Source organism: Parasteatoda tepidariorum, chromosome 1, assembly GCF_043381705.1.
Source record: "Parasteatoda tepidariorum isolate YZ-2023 chromosome 1, CAS_Ptep_4.0, whole genome shotgun sequence".
Taxonomy (NCBI): Eukaryota; Metazoa; Arthropoda; class Arachnida; order Araneae; family Theridiidae; genus Parasteatoda; species Parasteatoda tepidariorum.
Genome location: NC_092204.1, coordinates 98,397,944 through 98,420,334, shown reverse-complemented (window position 1 = coordinate 98,420,334; position 22,391 = coordinate 98,397,944). Strand labels below are relative to the sequence as shown.

At 28.2% G+C, this 22,391-nt stretch overlaps 1 protein-coding gene across 1 annotated transcript in view; it reads right to left on the bottom strand.

Moving 5' to 3' along the window:
* LOC107444500 (diacyl glycerol kinase 1) overlaps positions 1-21,651 on the bottom strand; it is a 411,787-nt gene extending 390,136 nt beyond the window's left edge. The window contains exon 1 of the mRNA XM_071186108.1: positions 21,357-21,651. The gene's annotated coding sequence lies outside the window, so the exon portion shown is untranslated. The remainder of the gene's footprint in view (positions 1-21,356) is intronic.
* Between the last annotated feature and the right edge of the window lie 740 nt (positions 21,652-22,391).

The window sequence follows — 22,391 nt, the reverse complement described above, 5'->3', positions numbered from 1 at the left end:
AGCAATTAGTTCATAACAGGGCGACTACCCTTGCAGCATTTGTATCGAGGCGAGAGCTCTATCCCCCGAGCCACCACGACACTAACCTCGAAGTTTATATAAAAGGCAACGGAAATCTTTAATCAAGCATGGGGATAAATTTACCTTCTTGGAGGGCTTTTTTTCATGGAACCGGAATTTGCGTTACATGGAGAGGAAAGCCACGAGAACTCGGTTCACCTCATTGGAAGATGACCGGTCTACCCCAGATCCGTCAGGGTTCGAACCCAGAAGTTTGTAATCATTGAACTCAATCTTATAATAGAAAACGCATGAAAAAGAGTTCTAAAAATAAAGAATTATAGATAAATAAATTTTAAATCAAAAAATAGTGCTAAAACTAATGAAATATAGATAATAATAATTTGCAACGTATAAAAATATTTCTAAAACTAATGAATTATAGTCAAAATAATTTACAGCGCATAAAAGAAATTCTAAAACTACTGAATACATAAAACTCAATAATTTAGGAATTATAAATAAAAAAATTTACAACGAATAAGGAAAGATCTAAAACTAATGAATAATAGATAAAATAATTTACAATACGTAAGACAACGATCTTTATAAATATGATATAAACAATTAATTAAAGTTGGTTTTCTCAAATAGAAAGTGTAAAAGTTAGAACGTTAAAAGAAATCATTAAAAAACATATATATAGTTGTTAGAGGAATTCTTTAATCATTTTACCTTTTTTATTAAATTTAAATGCTCTCTTTAATGTTATTTTATTCAAATTTTCTTATAACAAAAATTAAAACAGAAGAAAACAATTTTAATCACTTCAACAAAATTTAGAACGATTACGTAGCAATAGTTTAGAACGATAATTAGCAAAAATAATACGTCTTAAAGAATAAGACGATACTCTAAAATTAAAAAGATGTTTTAATCTCATTTATAGCGTACAAGAAATAACATTTCTCTAACAAGTGATTGAACGGAAATTCGATTTCCTTTCCGTTCTTTTTGTTTGTAGATCTATGTTCGAATCGATTAGAAAAAAGAACAAACATTGCGGAATGGAAAGAGAAACTACAGAAAAGGATTCTAAAAATCAATAACTATCATTAAGTTCGAATTTCATTCCAAAACTCCACTTCAGTTCGATTATTTTTATTGGAAGAATTTTATTTTACGCAGATTTTTATGTCATCTAGTGTTTTGTGGTTTTTAATTTTTCACACATTTTAAATGACGTTGCTGGTTTGAATTAAACACTTAATTTTTATTTAAACTTAACAGCAATTGAAACTATGCTTAAATGATCGATTATGTTTTGATTTTTGTAAAATTATCCCCTGACCGTTTTATTGTTATGAGCATGACTTAGATTTTATTTTTAACACAAGAATTTATTTTATACGAAATCTGACATTTTCAGATAGCAGGGGAAAAAATAAAGCAAGCTCAAAGCTTTACGAAACATTTAGTAACTATTTTTTACATTTCTTATTTTTATTTCCTTTTCAATTTTATCATAAGTTTTCGTAAAAAGCTTTTAATTTTTTTTTCTTTCTTCATTTATTTTCTAAAGTGCTACACACATTTAATCCCTTGAAATTTTCTCGAAATTGTAGAATTCTTAATGTGACATTATTTTTGATTTTCTACTATTTCTTTTAAATATATGTTATATCATTTTATTCGAAGTCGTTATATTATATTATATTTTGGGTATTATGTATTATATACATATATATTATTATATTATGGACAAGTTTTATGATATTCGAAACTAGTGTATATTCACTTTGTAGCCATCTAATTTTTATTGCTATCAATTTTAAACCTTTCGAAGGCCGTGGGAAGTATACTTACCGCCACTTTTTTACCACTTTTAATTTAGGTTTCCAATTGTTAATAACTTCAACTTTCTTGAATTTGTTAATAAGTTCAGCTTTCTTGAAGTGCGTTTGAATAAAATTGGTAACCATTTGTTAGTTTAAAAAATTTATAAAAGTTATAAAACACATAATTCCTTTTGAAGTTTGTAGCATTTATAAAATTTATTTTATAAATAAAGAAAAATAAAAGTCAATAAGTTCCTAATAGGTCGTGTTAAATATATTTACCACCAAAGAAATGGCACTTTTATAAACTAAATGAGTTTTTTTTTCTTACGCCAATTACTATTCTTATAACAATTTCAATTCCTAAAATACTTTAAGTTACCTTTTCTAGAAATAAATGGCCCAGTAAAAGTTTATTTTAATAAGAGGAGTGCGGACTTTTCTTTTCACATGCAAACATATATTAATTCTCCTTTTCAAGTTATGTGGCCCATAATATACAAGGATGTATTAAAATCTCAAAATATTTATTTAATTGAACAGTATTTCGGTTTCTAGAAGATACTTTACTGCTCAGCAGAGATTCATTTTATAATTATCTTTCTTACTAATTAACGACAATTTACAGGGGAAGTCATTCTTTTATTATCTGAAAAACATAATTAAAGTTTCTCATTTGTTAAGAAAGAAAAATCTATAATTAAAATATATTTCCTTTCAGGTTTCGGTTTTTTAGATCCCTTAGTTCTATTTAGCTATAATTTTAGATGCTATATGTATTTTTATTTAAAAATATATTACTCAGGGTGATCCATTTTTTATTTTGAGCACTGCACATCATAGACATTTGAATCCAAAAAACATTGAAAATCGCTATTAAAAATATTTTACGCAACTTAAACCAAACTTTAGAATTCTCACCCGACTAACAATTAAGCATTTAGAAAAAACCTTTAGACATACTATTAAAAATAACTATCCTTAATTCTTTAAATGTATATTTCGAGTAGGTTTTGAAGTATTTTAAGATTTTAAACATGCAACTGAGAATATTTATCTGAAAGACTTGAAAAATATAAATTAAAATTTTAAGAAAAACAATAAAGAAATTTGTAGTTAAAATCCCACAAATTAGCGTTTAAACATGCATAGCATAAGTAGTTAAGACTAGTGTTTTTACTAAAAAGCACTGGTTTTCAGTTAATGTGTAGTTACTCGTAGATTTTGTTTTAAAACTAATGTTCCAAAGTATAACCTAAAGGATCAAAAGAAATTGCTTTACTTAAAAGAAAAAGTCTAGCAAGTGTGTTTGACATTTATTTTGCTCCTTTGTTTTGTATTTTATTAACTTTTAGTATCATAGTTGTCAAAACTTCTAGGTTTATGATTTCTTTTCATTCTTTTTTTCTTTCTTTTTTATTATCTTTTTCTAAAAAACTATAGTGTTCATAAAAGAATTCATAAAAGCACGAATATAAATCTTGTAAATTATTACTAAAAAAGTAAAATGAAAAGGCTTACGAAAAATCAATTGAGAAGAGTATTCAAGTGAAACAAAATTTCAAAAGAATTTTAAAATCGCATACTTAAAGCCTTGGCACTTCTATGCTTTAAATAAAACTTTGAATTTTCATAAATCTAAAGGTAATTGATGAAGCTTTTAAATAACAAAGCAATTTTTTTTTAAATCCTTGATCAAGGACGTGGTGACTCAGTGAATAGAGCGTTAATCTTCCAATGAGGCGAGCCGGGTTCGAATCCCAGCGATGGCTAGTCGATACTAATTCCGCACCCAGCTTGCACCGATTACATGGTGACGTAAAATATCCTCAGTGGTGGACGGATCATAGGTTAGAGTCCCTCTGTCATCAGGCTAACCGTAGAAGCATTTCGTGGTTTTCCTCTCTATGTATCTCAAATGCGGGTTAGTTCTGTCAAAAAGTCCTCCACGAAAGCAAATTTCCCCCAATACTTGAACCAGGAGTTCCCTTGTCTTCTGGATTGGGTTCAAAATTACTCCACGTTAAAATTACTTTGAACACAATCCAGAAGACAAGGGAACTCCTGGTTCAAGTATTGGGTGAAATTTGCCTTCGTGGAGGACTTTTGGAGTGGAGCTACGGAGTTGAACATTAGTAGTCGTGAGCCCAAGAAATTGGGTCGGCTGTTATACGATGGTTAAAAAATAAAATATCTTGTATAAGTAAAATATCTTGTATCGTGGTGGCTCAGGAAATAGAGAGCTCGCCTTCCAATGAGGTGACCCGGATTCAAATCCCAGTGATGGCTGGTCGATTCTAAACTTCTCCAGCATGAGGTTCTTCCAACTTCTCAATGTCAGTGAGGTGAGAATAAACTTGAATTTCGCCCGTTCTGCCAACACAACATCCCTTTTTTCATTAAACGATTTGCGTTAAAATAGATGGGGAATTAATCTCCTCTATCTCCACTTCAAAACTTTTTTTTCTTCTTTTCTTAAAGGAAATCTAAAAAACATACAGAGATGTTAACACATTTGTTGATATGGATTTCAGTTTATCTGAGATGCACATCTTTGCTAATTCAATTCATCTTTCTTCAAATATCTCAAAATATTGCTCCCCGTTCTTACTTTATGTCAACTGAAAACTCGCAAATCTAAGAAATTTATGGCTTTTGAAATGCAACATTTTATAAGACAAAACTTATTCGTAGCTCTCAATATTTGGCTACCAAAGGCGAACTAGCAAGAGAAAATTTCGCCCCCTGCTGATACTAAAATATATTAAATATTGGTTACAAAGACAACAAATTGAGCTACCAAATGAAGATCAACAAATGGATCAGACCAATCTCATTTAAATATATTTTCACGAGAATTTGTTACATTTACTCTCGGACTATGCCAAGTTTCTGCTTTAAATGTTGGCTACTTAAAAAAACTGTTCTTAAAGTTTTTCTCTGCGAACAGTGCCATATGTTGAAAAATTACTAATTTTGAAACTTGCAGGGAATAAATTCTCGGAAAAATGTAAAGAAATTATACATTTCTACAACTTTCCCGTTTTCTTAAGTTCATTTTCCAAATCGTTGGACAATTTTTAGATTTCTCGATGTTATCAGTGGCATAATAACTATAAAATATACATTTTTCTTACATTGATTCTTCAAATGGCATTTTTGGATACTCTCTGTATTTTCAGTGACTTCTAGAATATCAAATACATATTTTTCTCAAATTTATTTTTCAAATCGTTGAACATCTTTGGCTATTCAGTATTTTCAGTGATATACAGGAAATAAAATACATAATTTTCTTAAATTTATTTTTTAATTTGTTGGACATTTTTTTGGCCATTCGGAATTTTCGGTGACATATAGAATATCAAATATATATTTTTCTTAAATTTATTTTTCAAATCGTTGGACATCTTTGGCTATTCAGTATTTTCAGTGATATACAGAAAATAAAATATATAATTTTCTTAAATTTATTTTTTAATTTGTTGGAAATTTTTTTAGCCATTTGGAATTTTCGGTGACACATAGGATATCAAATATATATATTTTTTAAATTGATTTTTCAAATAGTTGGACATCTTTGGACACACTCTGTATTTTCAGTGATATAGTAAGTACCAAATTATTACTGTCCATATAGTCAGATTAGAAACAAGAACCATTATACTCATTATACTCACCCTAACCTTATTACCCGCTGTTTCTGCAACTGAAGACATGTCCAGTAATATTCTCACGCGGTTCCATCTAACCTATTTACAAAGNACGTTTCATTAGTTTTCATGACATATAAGATATCAAATAAATTTTCTGAAATTTATTTTTCAATTTGTTGGAATTTTTTTAGCCATTTGGAATTTTCGGTGACACATAGGATATCAAATATATATATTTTTTAAATTGATTTTTCAAATAGTTGGACATCTTTGGACACACTCTGTATTTTCAGTGATATAGTAAGTACCAAATTATTACTGTCCATATAGTCAGATTAGAAACAAGAACCATTATACTCATTATACTCACCCTAACCTTATTACCCGCTGTTTCTGCAACTGAAGACATGCCCAGTAATATTCTCACGCGGTTCCATCTAACCTATTTACAAAGAAATTAATTCGGTACAATCCATTGACGTAATGGGACAGCCAAACCTCTTACAATCAAAACTCCATCGTGATGTCGTTACATATAATGCGCGTGTTATAACTAAAAGAACGATGGCGTCATTTTGGAAAGCTCACACCTTCTTTCATTAACTAAACAGAGGCCATTTCCAAGTTGCTTTCGTTCCTGTTAGTGGAAAATTTATCGCGCGCTTTTGTGTCATTATGATATGAAATGAGGCAACTTGTTCCATGTTCACTTATCCGAAATAAAAGGAGTTAACGGAATTCTCTTTGGATGAACATAATGATATATTTCCACGTGGTTCCAAAAGATGGAAATTAGAATGTTGGCTCAATCTCTGGAAATTACTAAAGTGCTTTAGAGTTCCGTTCGCTTTTCGTTTGTTTGAGATAATCGTTAAAGATTGATGAAAATGAAGTGCTGCTCCGGAAAAAGTAAGTATCCTGTTGTTGATTTTGGTGAGAATCGTTAAACTACTCTAATCACATTTAGCTTCTTATTTTAATTTATAATCATCATTTAGTCGCATCTTAAGGTTGATTTAAGTGAAAAGATGGATGCAATTTAAGTCGTATCCGATTTATAAAGAAACTTGTCTATAGTGTGCAAAAGTGTCACTTATTAAGATTGGTATTAGTTTTATTTCAAGCATTTTAAATACTTTTTCAGCTCAAAATTATTTGATGTGCGATTTATTATCTGATGTCTGATATTGTTTAAATCAAGAGAAGGGAAAATAAATTAATTGAATACCTGTAATACTAGGAACTTAAATTACATAGAAAACTGGAAAATTTAAAAATATGTAATGATAAGTTGAAAGTATACATTATCAAATGAAATGGTTATAATTAATTTTTATGGGTGGTTTAATTATTTACTTATTTTACTTAATACTTGCTGATATATTTTTTTCGTTTTAAAGATAAATCCACAGAATATGATTTAACATATTCTTCTTCTTCTGCTGAAGAATTGGGTATTTATTTTATATTAGATTACAGCTGTCAGGTAAGTTATCAAAAAATCAAATCATACTCTTAATTTTTTTATTTTATCGAATTCTGTGTTTTTAATAAAGAAATATTTCCTCAAACAGAGAAAAAGAATTGTTTTAAATAGCAATTTAAAAGCTAATTTTTCATTGCTTGCCAGTTTTTATTGAAGAAATAGTTATCTTTGGATTTCAATACATTTTTCCTTCAATACACTGCCATTTTCTTATGAAAAATCTTACTGTCAAAAACACAACTTTGTTAACATATAAACTGTTTAATTTGTAAAATGAGTGAGGATTTTATAGAGTCTGCCGTTAGCAGACATCTGCAGTTCCATAGACTTTACTTTACTAATCACTGTAAAGGCAGTTCAATTATGTAGAGTATCATGTAGCTGTTTATTATTTGATCGATAAATTTAATGAGCGGAATAAGTTTATTTTGAGGCAAGTATAGATGATTCCCCCTTAAGTTAGTACTAAAAAGAACGGGAAGGAAATAAATGAAGTTTACGTGATAAACGGACATAGGATTGTTTCAATGCTGTAAGAAAGCTTATTCCTTAGTGTTGAAACACATGATGGAAAAACAAAAATATGCAGGAGAAATTACCAACAAGTTGAAAAAAGAATTGGCTAATGGAATTTAGAGAACAAGTTCGAACAAGATGGTTAACATCAGTTGATAAAGAATAAAGGTGCGTTGAAGGGGGGGGGGGATCGAGGAACTTGCATGCAGAGCTTAAAAATTAAAAACAAAACAAGATTTACAAACATTTGGTGAAAATGGGATGCAAAAAATGTCATTACATGACATTAGAAATTTACTAAAAATTGTAAAACAAAATTTACAAGAAATACGTAAATTTAAGGTACCAAAAAGTTCATACACTAAATCATTAGAAATTTACAATTTCACTTTTTGCTTATTTCGCTATATCTTACACTGAGAAGAAGAAAAATATATGGTCTAAAATATCGGAATATGGTAAAATTTACAGTGATTCTGGCTCTATGGGAACATCAAAAAACACGATATTTTTTTACAGAAAGATCTTGGTAATGAATTTGGAAAAATTGACAATAAAAAATGGTTTTGTTATCATGCTGTTGGATACAAAATGTGGTAAAATATGCTATTCTTATCCTGATACCTTAGAGGATGGCATTAAATGCAATTATTCGGTTAAATTTAATTTTCAGTTTTGTATTTTTAGTAAAGGGGTGTTAATAAGAACTATAATTATAAAAAACTGAATTTCCGGTCAGCCGTACCATACGAATGGAAAAATGATCAAATAAATGGTTTATTTACTTTATAATTTGTGTTTATTACCAGAATTTTTTTTTACCAGGCATATCATTAACATTGCAAGTATAGTAATTATACCAGAAATTTTTTCTCTGGGTAAAAACTTCCAAATGAATGGATAGTATTCTGTGATGTGTCATTGTGGCGGCCATTGTATAAAGCTTTCCTACACTGCCTTGACTTTGGTGTACAATTTGGTGGTTAGAGCAACGTACTAAACTCTCGGAGGTCCAGGGTTCGAATCCTGCCGATAGCTAAAGCACATCTCTCTTCCATATGCCTTCCTCCATATCACTTTTAAAACTATGCACTTTGCTCAAATAATTATTGTATTGTACCCCATGTATTCAATTTTGAATACATGGGATTTTCGAATTTGACTATTCGGAATCATTTTGAGTCATTGTTGCTCAATTTTGAGAAAACTTTTTTAAGATTTAGGAAGTCCAGAAATGAAAAACGCTAAACAATTTGATTTTGATCATATTTTTCACGCTTTTTTAGTCGAAATTTAAGAGCACATTTGTCATGCCTCATATAATCACCAAAATATTGACAAAAAATTAGGTAAAGACACCACCCAATATTGATATAAACGCGAAAGAAACAATTTTAAAAATATTAAAAATCCTCGCTTTAAATAATATAAAAAAAGACAAACGATGAAAAAAAAATTCTATCCCTCTAAATTGCTCTATTTTAAATTTTTTTTAAATAAAAAAAAGGTTGGGAAAAAATCACTTTTATCATCCATCTTTACAACAAATGAACTTTCATACGTCACAAGATAAACAATTTATTTCACTAATTTCCAAACACTCTCGCTTAAAATCTCTAAACTTTCAGCAGATATTCTTTTGTCTCATTAAATATTAAATCTCTAACACCTTTTGCTAAGTCACGCTATGGCAGTAGCCCTCTTTTCGAGTGAGCTACCTTTAAGAAGCTATTTATATTTTGCCTTCAACAGGCTATTTCGTGCTGCGAAACCATTAATAATCCTTCCTTCCCCAACTCTCTCTCTCTCTCTCCTTTTAAGCGTTTATTGAAGGATGATTTCTGAAACACTGTGTCAAACAAGCCTTTCTCATTTTGTTATTTGAAGTTATCATCATTTTTATTCTATGAAAGTCAGACGATATCAATTCACTTCAACTAATATGAAAATGGTTTCGTGATTATTCGAACGAGACAGGTATACATTGCTTCACAGATGGAACAAGAATTGATACGATGGCTTTGAACTTAGAAATACGTTTCATTAGTTTTCAACTTTGAATCTTTAAAGCATAAAATTTATCTTACACTTATTAAAAAATGCGCTAAAATAAGAAATATGCTCTTCATTTTTATGTTCGGTAAGAAATAAGTAATTTTGAAAAAGAGATTCTGTATTCAATAAAATTAGACACGTTCCAAGACAAATCCGTTAAAGTAAGAAAAGGTCTCTGTTTTTTATGTTCTAAATGAAGCAATTTAAAACAAGAAATACGCTATGCATTTATATGATCCATGAGAAATGTGTTAAATGTAAAAATGGTTCTACATTTTATATGTTTCATTGAAAATACATAAAAATAAAAAATATGCTCTGCATTTATTTAAATAAGAAATGAATTCCGTATTTATATAATTCATAAGAAATATGTTAAAACAAGAAATATACTCGGCATCTATTAAATTAACAAATGCATGCTGTATAATCCATAAAATATGAAATATGCTCTGCGTCTATTAAAATAAGAAATGCTTGAATCAGTACTCTTGAATTAAGAAATGCTTGAATAAAAAATGCTTTCAATCAGTACTCTTCCGTACTTGTATAATCCATAAGAAATAAGTTAAAATAAGAAATATGCTCTGCATTTATCAAAATAGGGAATGCGTTATGTATTTATATAATTCATGAAAAATGCGTTAAAATAAGAAATATGTTCTGCATCTATTAAAATAAGGTATACATTTTGTATTTATATAATCCATAAGAAATAAGTTAAAATAAGAAATATGCTCTGCATCTATCAAAATAAGGAATGCGTTCTGTATTTATATAATTCATGAAAAATGCGTTAAAATAAGAAATATGTTCTGCATCTATTAAAATAAGAAATGCATTTGATATTAATATAATCCATAAAAATACGCTCTTCATTTATATATTCCATCAGCAATATTATGTTATTTATCTTTTGTCTTAAATAGTCCATTTCGTGATGTGAAATCATTTATCATCTCTTTCCTTTCCTCGATTTCGTTCTAAACAAAAGAGTTTATTGAAGGGGGATTTTTGAAATACTGTGTCAAACAAGCCTTTCTCATTTTGTTATTTGAAGTTATCATCAGTTTTATTCTATGACAGTCGGACTGTATCAATTCACTTCAACTAAAATGAAAATGGTTTCGTGATTATTCCGAACAAGTATACATTGTATACTTGTTCGTTCGAACAAGTATATATTGTGAAACACGTATACATTGTTTCACAGATGGAACAAGAATTCATACGATGGCTTTGAACATTGATATACGTTTGTATAGTTAAAAGAAATACGCTCTGAACTTAAACACTTCTTTCAATTAAAAAAATAGGCTTTGAAAATAAGGCCATAAGATAAACGTTAAAATACGAAATATGTTTAGCTTTCATATATTTACGGAGAAAAACAGTTAAATAAGAATGCATGTTCTGAATCTTACGTTAAAATAAAGCAAACTATGTTCGCAATTCCGACATTCTATATGAATATTCTGACTTAGAATTCTGTGTGAATGACTTAGTTACCTACACAGAGAAAAAGAAATTCTGGTAAAATTAACTGACAGTTTCGTAATCTGGTAAAAAAATATATAATTTAGGTTAAAAAAAACAAAATATGCAGTATATAAACCATTCATTTGAAATCTTTCCGTTCATATGGTTAAAGTTTAACCGAAATTCTAGTATTTAAAATTATAGTTATGGATCTTTGACTGGGCTAAAATTTACTTCAGTAAAACTGGGAAGTAATAACTTGCATACTTCAATTTATACATTTTCAACTCATATTTTCTATTTACTTCTTAAAAGAAAAGAAAAAAATCAGAATCATTCAATTCAATTCAATTTAATTTGGCGTTTGTTACTCTTCTAATCTCTACAACGACACATTATCTCACATTTAGTAATAATTTATAAAAATTAAAAGTAAATTTAACCGAAAGAATGATTTTTATGCCATACTTTGAGACATCATGACAAAATCCCCAAATACTGCCAAATTTTACCTCATTTACTACTAAATATACGATGGAAAAATCTTTTATACGGTAAAAAAAAAAAAACATATTTTACCAAATTCATTATCAAAGCGCTTCGTTAAAAATTACCGCAATTTTAGTGTTTCCAAAGAGTCAAACACCAAATACCAAGTTTTAAACCAGTTTGTTAACTATTAACCTAAACACCAGTTTGTTAATTAATGTGGAATAGCTCGATAAGTTACAACTCGATCATTTAACAAACAAATAACAAATTAACAATTGGAATATCTCTGAAAACAAATAGTCTAACAGCTTACAAAACACAGGATAGCAGTTAATTCCAACACAGAAAAGTGCTCTTAGCAAAAAGAAATCGAATAGATGTACAGACACTTGTTAGGGCTGTAGTAGGCTTATCGATCGATCTCATTGAAAGTCAAATCGGAAGTGTCGTCCAAGAGGAAAACGAGAAAGACTGCCTCATAACAAAAGGAACTGGGTTGAAGTCCCGGGAGTGCCCTTCACTATTCTTTGAAGGAATAGAAAGGAAAAAAAAAAACTAGAAAAGATATCTTAGAGAAAAATCAGAGTTTCCTAAGGATCACTACTTATAGGATATCAATAAATCAATACCTTTACGGTCAATTTACTGTTCGAAAAGTATATAATTTCTTAAGTATCTGTGTATATTAAAAGAAAAAGAAATGAGATACTGTAGTGTAAAAGATTTAAAACTAAGGATTTGTATCCTTAATTTTAATTAACTTAAAATTAACAAAGAAATTTGAGATATTTTAAATTAAGAATATTAAAAATAACATTGAAGTATATTTAGTTTATAATTTCAAAATAAATAAATATGAAATATTTGTACCTTATTTAAAAAAAAAAACGAATTTTTTCAATGTTAACCTAGTGGCATAGCTAATGTTGTTCAGAGAACAGAGATAATTTTAGAACATTTTGTTAATTTTAAAGATTATTCAAAGAATATACATGGATAAAATGAGTTTTAAAATTAATACTCTTACAATGAAAAATCAGAAATAAAATATAAAAGGATTAGAGATAAAAATTTATTTTGCATTATAGTCTCCCGCCACTTTTAGTCAATAAAAGATTAGCTTTAAAATAGCTTTACTACTTCACTAAGAAAACCTTACTTTGCAAAAGTTAAACGAAAAAAAAAACATACGAAATGATTAAAGGTGCATACGAAGAGAAATGAAAAAATGCTAGCTTTATACAAATGGCAAAAATATGATTAATTTTATGTTTTTTTTAAGCCATTATAGTAAAAATCCTTTTACCAGAGCAGCATTTTTTATATTCATTGGAGAATAAGAACATACGAAAAATTATTTTAATAGCAATTTCTATGATATAGTTAAGCACTTTTTCAATGACCTCATTTTCAAAGTATTAAAGGAATTAAAATTTCAGAAAAATATTATTTTTACTTTTAGATAAACCTAGTATATCTTAAGGGAGCGTAAACTGTCAAATACACATAGATTTTTGACATATTTCGAGATTTTTATTAACAATGAATTGCAAAAACATTGCTTGCACTTGAGTGTTATATCTTTCATCACTCAGCAAAGTCAAGAAATAAATTATGAATATTTAATATATGAATAAGGTTTCTCCAACTTCTCGCTTTGCAACCTTCGTTATTGCTTTTCATTATTCTTTCATTCTTTTCTCAAAATTCGATTTGTTTAGTATAATGAAAAACATTTTATGTAAGAATTTTATGTAAGATATGAGCTATGGTATTACAAGTTATGTCAATAATCGTAACGAAAGGCTTAATTGTATAAAATAATTACCAAACTTTAAAAACCAGTTTAAACGTAAAAAATAGATTGTGACTAAATGCGACGCAACAAAGGATAATCAATAGTGCTCGTTACCTTGTTTGTGGTAGTTTTTATCTATCTTGAATTAATCTTTATATGCATATATTTTTTTTCAAAAATTCAATATACATTTTAATCCAGAAACTATTAAAATACCCCTCTTTTTGTTACTATTGAGTGCGAATTCAAATAAAGAAATTCGAAAGAGGTTAATAAATGTTTCTCAACAATGGATAAATAGTCAGAATTTAAAGCAAATATGAGAAAAAAGCAATTAAAATTACAATAATAACTTTCAAGCAATTTTTAATTTCGATAAATTATTGTATTAAGTTTTAAAAAAACTGATACTTTTAGAACATGCGTGCAGCTGCAAACTACAATTTAGAAAATATAATGCTTTAAGACAATCCTGCTTAACGAAGGAAAAGACTGATTATTACAGAAGCATTCCGAGAAAAAAGTTCCTTTCTTTTCAACATATTTTTCAGACATAGTGTATTCTTAAAAATAATGTCTTCAATTTCATTTCTAAATTTTAAAAAATAAACTCTATACATTATAAAAGACGTTTTAAAGTGTAAAAATGTATATATTTATAGCAATTTAGATGCACTTTTTGCTGTTGGTGCCTTATTAAAATAGCTCATGATAGCAACCACAATTTTAAAAGATAATGCTTTAAAACAATTCTGCTTAATGAAGGAAAAGACTGATTATTACAAAAGCATTCAGAGAAAAAAGTTCCTTTCTTTTCACCATATTTTTCAGACATTATGCATTTCTAAAAATCCTGTTTTCAAGCAATGAAATTGAAAAGTTTTCAAACATATATTCGGCAAAAAAATACTCTTATTAAATATAAAAACAGAATCTTTTATTCATACAATTTAAACACAAACATAAATTAAGTTACATATCATCTCTGAACTCATGAATAAAATAGCGTAAAGCAAGATTTTGAAAGCCAAAAGAGAAAATATCTTTTTCAATCCCCATATTTCTTTCCTAATGTTTATGAAGTCCATTTTGAACATAGAGTCTTTGTGAAACCCAAGCTAAGGATTAAATAGCAAGAAGCCATGGTTCCATTCTGAAATTTTTTCTTGACCTTGTAATGGATAAAGTATGACGGATAAGTCAAAAGATTTGCCCATAAAAGAATGAATATTGCTACACCATGACCATTTCGAATGATGGTTACGACCAGTTGGAACACTGGATATGAGATTATAGGTGTTCTTACATAGTTATTATTATGTAGCATGATAAAGTGTGAAAAAGATAATAATCCTCTGTACTGTGTGATAAAATATCGTAAAAGTTATATCTTTATGTACGTGCATACTGCTTCATAAGAATACTATATATTTGGTACAACGTATTTGTTTTATGTGAGATATAGAATACGTAATACATTATACATCATTGTGTTCACACGCAGTGCCATCTTAAAATTAGAACAATGTGGAAAAATATCGTTTGGATAAAAAATTTTATTAACTGCCACTACCATTGTTTTTAGAATCATTTTCGTTTAAATATAAATATTCGATGAGCAGTGATTTTAATTTAATTATTTAGAGTAAAGGTTTTTTTTAAAACCTTTTTCGTACACATGAATTCATACTAATCGCAAACTGCTTTCAATCTACGTTAGTAGTATTCTTAGAAATAGAATTTTAAACACTTAGCTCGTACTATTTCAACTATTGATTTAAGTATTATACTATTTTTACTACTCATTAAGCTAAGCTCATAACTAAGCATTACATTAGACTACTCAATCAAGCATAATACTGTACTGCCCTCCAATAAAGTATTATAGTATTTTTTTTTTGCCTGTAAACTGAATACAGAACTCTTATTTCTGCTCATTTTAATATCATATTTATTCTTCTTTTCAGTTAAGCACTATTCTATTTTTACTATTTAATTAGCTTTCATATTATTTCATCTATTATTTTAAACTTAAACTATCTTTACTAATCAATTAAATATTCTACTATTCCTACTTTTAAGTTAAATATTATTCTCCTATCTTTCAATTAAATATTATACTATTTAAGTTTTTCAATTAAATATTACACTACTTCTGCTAATTAGTTAAGTATTATACTCCTTCTACTGTTCAGTTAAATATTCTACTATTTCTATTTTACAATTAAATATTATACTCCTTCTGCTGTTAAGTTACATATTCTACAATTTAAATTTTGCAATTAAATATTATACTCCTTCTACTGTTCAATACAGTATAATATTCATTCTGTTGTTCAATTATATATTCTATTTTTTTTTGAGAAACTTCTTCTGTTGTTCAGTTATCTACAATATTATTTCGCCTGTTCAATAAAGTATTTTACCATTACTACTATTTTGTTAAGAATCGTGCTACTTCTACTATTCAAATAAGAATTATAAAACACCGCTAGAAATTTCTATGAAAAAATGGTTACAAAATAATGTATTTATTTGTTATTTTACCATATTCAAACAAAACAGTCAAGTAACCATAAACAATATGGTATTCAAGTTATTAACTGTGGAAAAACCATTTATTGACTGGTTTCCCTTAATATTGTGAAACAACTAGAATTTTATCGTACCAACAAAGCACACCTAATGAAGCCACTTAGTTTCTTAAACTTATTATACTTGTTATAGTAGTACTTATTATAGCAGAGATGGCTAATCTGTCAATCTCATGACCTACAGAACGGGGGTTCGAGTTCCAGCGTTGATGCCACAATATCTCCTTCGTTCACTTCATTACATGAAGAGTTTCTAGTGTCCTAGTTTCTTTTTTCACGGTTTAGAAACCATTCTAGTTATAAATCGTTAAAAAACCGTATAGTTTTGTTTTCTTGATTTTTTAACGGTTTCAAAGCCGTAAAAAATGTTCTTTGACATAAACTTTACTGTTAATTGCATGGACAGACGGCTACCGGTTACTTTACCACAATTTTGGAATGAAATTTCGAACAGTGAAGGTATACCATTTAATGAATGATTTTTAATGATTAATAGTACAAAACCCTTTCTTTTTAAATAGAAACTAGTACAAAATATTCACTTTCTAAATAAATTTTAAAAAATATAGTACCAAAGAACGCAAACATTCAACTGAAGAAAAACTCGAAATTTGAAAACCTAATACGAGCAGGAGGATTACTCACAAAGAACTTGGAAATAGTTGTTTGTAGTATTAAGGTTTATCCTGAGTTTAGAATGTAGCTAGAAACATGGTTTCTAGAAACAGTCAAATTACAGTTAAACTTATGTTCGTGCGAAGCGAAACCACCGATTCCCTAATGCCTGAGAATTTGATGCAGAAATTCCATTCATTTGTAAAAGCATCGTGTTGTATACATTGTCCCATCTACAAAGGAGCGCCATCTATTTCATTCAATTTTGGAAGAGAATATTGAATCTCTGGGTAACAATATACTCTTTGTCCAGTACTGTCATTTGAATATATCTACATTCGTAGACTTTTATACATTAATGTTTCAGTTTTTTTTACGAACAGGAACAAAACCTTGTTGAAGAACGTGTTAACGGCTTTTGGAAAACTTCCGAAATATAAATGTAAAGCATGCGTATTACAAAAAACTCAGTGAAAGAACATGTTAAATTTCATTTTGAAAATATTGAAATTTCCGGAATGTAATCAGAGATTTCATTGCAAAAATTCTAGATGACGAAGTTGTTATTTGTCTTATTGAAAATATTCAATTTTCTGGAATATAAGTATACACTGAGAAAAAAATATGGATATGGATATGGACACTGAGAAATAAGTGCATGAATATGGTAAAATTTACTGTGTTTCTTGCTCTATGTGAACGGCAAATTTTGGTAATGGGGTTATTTTTTACAAAGTACTTTGTCAATGGTTTTCGTAAAATTAATAATTAAATATGGTTTGATAATCTGTGATAAAATTTAGTAAATGTGGTAAAATGTATTGATTTTATCATGATAACTTAAAGCATCTCATCAAAACCATTCATTCGGTTAAATTTATTTTTCTGTTTTGCATTCTGTACTAAATGTGTAGTAATAATTATAATTTTAAAAACCAAAATTTTTGGTAAGCTTTGACCAAATCAATGTAAAAATTGCCAAATGAATAGATTAATATCACGTATTTTGGTTTTTATTGAACTATGATTTTTTTACAGAAATGTCATTATAATACAGTACGGTAATTTTACCAGAATTGTCTTTTCTCCGTGTAAAATTTATTACAAGGACTTCAGTAGAAAAACATGTTAAAAAGCATTCCGAATGCATTCAAATTTTAGGCATGTAACCAAAGAATTTAATATATAATCAATAGTGGAAGAACATGCTTAATAGCATTCTGAAAACTTTCAAATTTCAGATGTTTAAGGTTAAAATTTAAATGAAAAAACGTACAGAAAGAACATGTTAAATGGCATTTTGAAAACTTTAAAATTTGAGGAGTTCTAAACTTTAATACAATGGCCATCATTGATGCTAGATGTATCAAAGATGGCCATAAGCTTCTTGATGCACCAAGGATGCCCGTAAGCCGCTAGATGCACGATAAAAATTTATATGCCACTAGACGCAAGTCAACACTTGTCTTGTGGTTAGTACTGTTCATATACACTTCTAACTGCATCAAGTACCTCTAGAGGCATGAAAACTTGCGGATAGATACATCAAATGTGCTCACATGCCACTCTATGCATCATACGAATTCATATGCAACCAAACGTGTGCCAACAATTACGGCTAGATTCATTATAGATGGCTGGTGTAAATATACATGCTCGTAAACCTCAAGAATTGGAGGAATGCATCTGTCATCAGACGCATGGCAACACTTATAGTTAGATGCATCATAGATGCTCATAACCCATCAAATGTGCTATAAGAATTCATGAATGTATAAATTCAATGCTGCTAGATGCGTCACAGAAATTCATGCAGTCAGGTGCATCAGAAGGAAAAAAGTGTCTTTGATTTGGATTAAAAAATATCTCTCCTTCATTATTTTAATTGAATATTATATACACTGAACAATCAAATGGATTAAAGGTTACACTGTATAAACTTCTGGATCAAATTATGGTAAAAAGTACTTACACTTCCGTTGCTCATTCGTAAATTCCATTGTATAGTAAAATCCATTTTTAGCATTAAATATTATACCATAAGTTTTACAGTAATATTTATTTAATTAGAGTGATTCAGAGATTTTACGTTATCATTGTAAAAATTACGGGATATCCGACTTTTCCTTTCCTAAGACGTACGGAAATAATGAATTTTACGTTAAAAAATACAGCCACGCTGAGAGTCTGTACTTTCTACCGAAATTTTATATGGTATATTATTAAATATCAGCGACATTAGATTTCATTTAAATTAAATCTTATATCTTTCTTTTCTTAAATAGATTTCAATTACTTATTGCAGTTATTTAAAGAAAATTATTGTATTAATATACGTATTTCAATCAGTCAATACATTTATTTCAACTAACTATCTATGTATTCGACTATACGTTTTTAAATTAAAAGTAAATCACCCTACAAAAAAGAAGAAAAAAGAGAAATTTTCTTAGATATGTCAGATTGGCTAGTTTTATATTCGTTGAATTTCAGTGTATTCTTTCTAATTTTTATAGCCTTATATTAACAAACGCATTTATTTTAATTTATTATTTTATTTTATTTCAGACAGTTAAAATATCTTTTCGTCTACTTATAATTTATTTGACCTTAAAATAAACACCGACGGCAAAATATTTCAAATTAAAATTAGATGCAAAATTGGAAATTTCTGATATTCTATTTACTATTAAAAATGCACATTATTATTTTTTCCCCTCGATAATCATAATCTAGACTCGTAAATGAGTATTTTGCTAACAACTTATCCTTTCCTAAAATAAAATGTTTGACGTTTTCACTCCACCCTGAAAGAAAGTCTTTAAAACGCTACAAGCTGCGCTTTCTGATACAAGACAGCACTTCTATTTTTTCATACAAAAATATCTTTTGCTGACAGGCCTAGTCATTAGTTTTCTGAGTCTCGGTCAGACTTTTACCCTCGCCAAGACTTTGAGTCTGAGCGATGTTTTCTCCGAACTGTTTTGTCTTATGATACTATTAATGAACTATTGGAAAACTATGCTTTTAGTTTTGAGTTGATTAAGATATTTATGTTAATTAAGCTTTTATTTATGCTTTTAATTTAAATTTTTTTCAGTAAATTGTGTATAGAAAATAGCATTGGTAAAATTACCGTATTGAATGGTTTTGACATTTGAGGTAGAAAAAATACATAATTTTGGTATTAAAACAGTATTAAAATCGTATTTCAACTATTCGTTCAGCACTTTTTTTATTCGTTTGTTAATGGTTTACTTAAAATTCTTATATTCAAAATTTCAGCTTTTATTACTTTATACATAGTAAGAAATGCAAAACTGAAAAATAAATTTAATGGAATAAATTGTTTTTATACCATTCTTTAAGGTATCGTGATAAAACTACCAAACTTTACCCCATTTACCAAATTTAATCACATATTATAAAACGATATTTTATTGTTAACAAACATAACATAGAGCCAGAAATACGGTAAATTGTGCCATGTTCTAGTAGTTATGACTATACTTTTTTTCCTACTGCAGAAATGTTTATGACATATAATTTATGCAAAATTAGTTGTTATAGCATTTATTTCAGCATATTGCTTCAGTTTTGATATCGGTAATAATTTTTAATGTTAATATAAATTAATATTGTTATCCAATTTCAATTTAAAATGTAAAAATAAGCAATGAATAATAAAGTTATTTTATTATTTTTGTATTTTGTATATACATGAATTCATCAGTACATTTCCTGTTTATTTTATTTATTCATAATTATATTTCCATATTTCCTATTTATTTTATTTTAATAATATTTACCTATCCTATAATAATATTTACTCATTTAATCTGCATTTAATTAAATTGTTTTAATTTTGATATCGCAAATAATTTTTAATTCTTATGTAAATTAATATTATTATCTAATTTTAATTGAAAGTGCAAAAAATAATCTATTGATAATCATAAAGTAAATTTATCGTTTTTTTTTGTATATTTCACTTCATGAACACATTTCCTATTAATTCTATTTGTTTTAATTATCTTTACTTTTTAATTAATATTATTTATACCTTTTTAAAATCGTACTTCCTTCTTCTGGCATAAATTTTTTTTCTTTTATTTTCTATGCATTTTACTTTATTAATTGTTAAATAAAATCCTTATTTTTGCTAATGAAATTGTAGGAAATTATTCCATTATCCATTTAATGTCAATGTAAATTAGTAACAAGCATACTAATAGATACAAGAGGAAGCTTTTAACTTTTAGTTATAATCAAGTTATTTTTAATTTTTATCAATTCCTCTTTTTCAAGTTCTACTTTACATATTTTATAAAACATTATTTGATACTTATTTTGATACATTTAAATTGTATATTAAGTCACATGTGCAACATGGAATTGTGTGTTACTTAGAAAGAACTTGGCTGATATTTTATTCACTTTTTTGGTTCGTAGTAAAACTTAAACGTAAGTATTATTTTCTAATAAAGTGCTATTTCTTGAACGGTTGAAAAAAAACTGATTTGAAACCATTTGTAATTTTACATAAAATTAGCATTCATATTTGTTTCATTAAAATAAGAATAGCCATTGCTCAATATATTATTCAAAAATTGAGTTATTTACGAAGTTCTGAATATTTATTTCCTTCGCAAAAAAATTATTGGAAAGTAATTTTGTATTTAAGAAACAAACATATTTTTGGAATATTACGTAGTGTTCCTGAAAAAAAAACTCATTTTGGATAAACAAGTCAACACATTATAAAAAAAAAAAAAAAAAAAAAAAAAAAAAAAAAAAANAAAAAAAGACACTTGAAATATTATTTACCTTATTTTTCAAGAGTTGTCTCGCCCATGACTGACACCCAGATGTCTTTAAAATGTTTTTATTAGATTAGTCTTAACCTTTAAGATTCAAAACTAAAAATCATTCAGCGTAAGAAGCCAATTCGCCAAATTCAATTCATTTGTCCAGTATATTTGGCGAAAAAGGACAGATTTTTATTCAACATAGTCCGATGGTCAAGGCCTTCCCAGTTTTCGTGGTAACAATAATAAGCGCATTTTACCGCGTTCGATTCCAACGAGGAGCTGTGCTCCTTTGAATCAAGATTACGCAAAGCGGAGGAGGATGCCAAGAAGCCGCCAATTGTGACAAGCCGCCAGAACTCCAAAGGATGTCGCCAAGTGACCGTAGAGAGGATGCGGACGATTTAGCATCCGATAACTAGGTTTTCATTTCTCTAGGGATTAAGAGGAAAAGGATAAACTCGTGGAAGTTCTTATTTTGATGAAAACATTCATTTCACTTAAGAATTGACTTGTTTCGTTGTTCGTTTTCGACCATGTTTTTGTTGTTTAACAACTTAAATAAGATATCTATTTCATGCAGGCGTTAATTTATATTTTTTCCCCACAAAACACGCAATATTCTGTATCCAATTTGCGGCTAATTATCTTCCTTCCATTAATGGAAATAAGTAAACAATTTGAGCAACGTTTTAAGAAAACTTTTTTTTTTAAATGTTCAAAGTAATTATTCAGAATATCTTTCCTCTTATAGGTTAAAACAGTGGTTACCAACTGGCGGCCCTCATCCGGCCCGCGAAGCCTTTTTTTGGGGTCCGCGAACTGAAATATATTAGTTGTCATTTTTTTGCGGACAATTTTCGTAAAAATTCTATCTGGGTTTGAAATACTTTTCGCATTAAAAAAAACCTAATTTCTTGGTAACTGTGAAATTTAACATAACAACAGTGCAAAAAAATTTTTTTCTCAGGTTTTGCAACCAAGATAATATTTATCCAATTACAAAAATAATCGTGTATGTTTACTCTTTTTTTATTTCGTTCTTTTTTTTTCT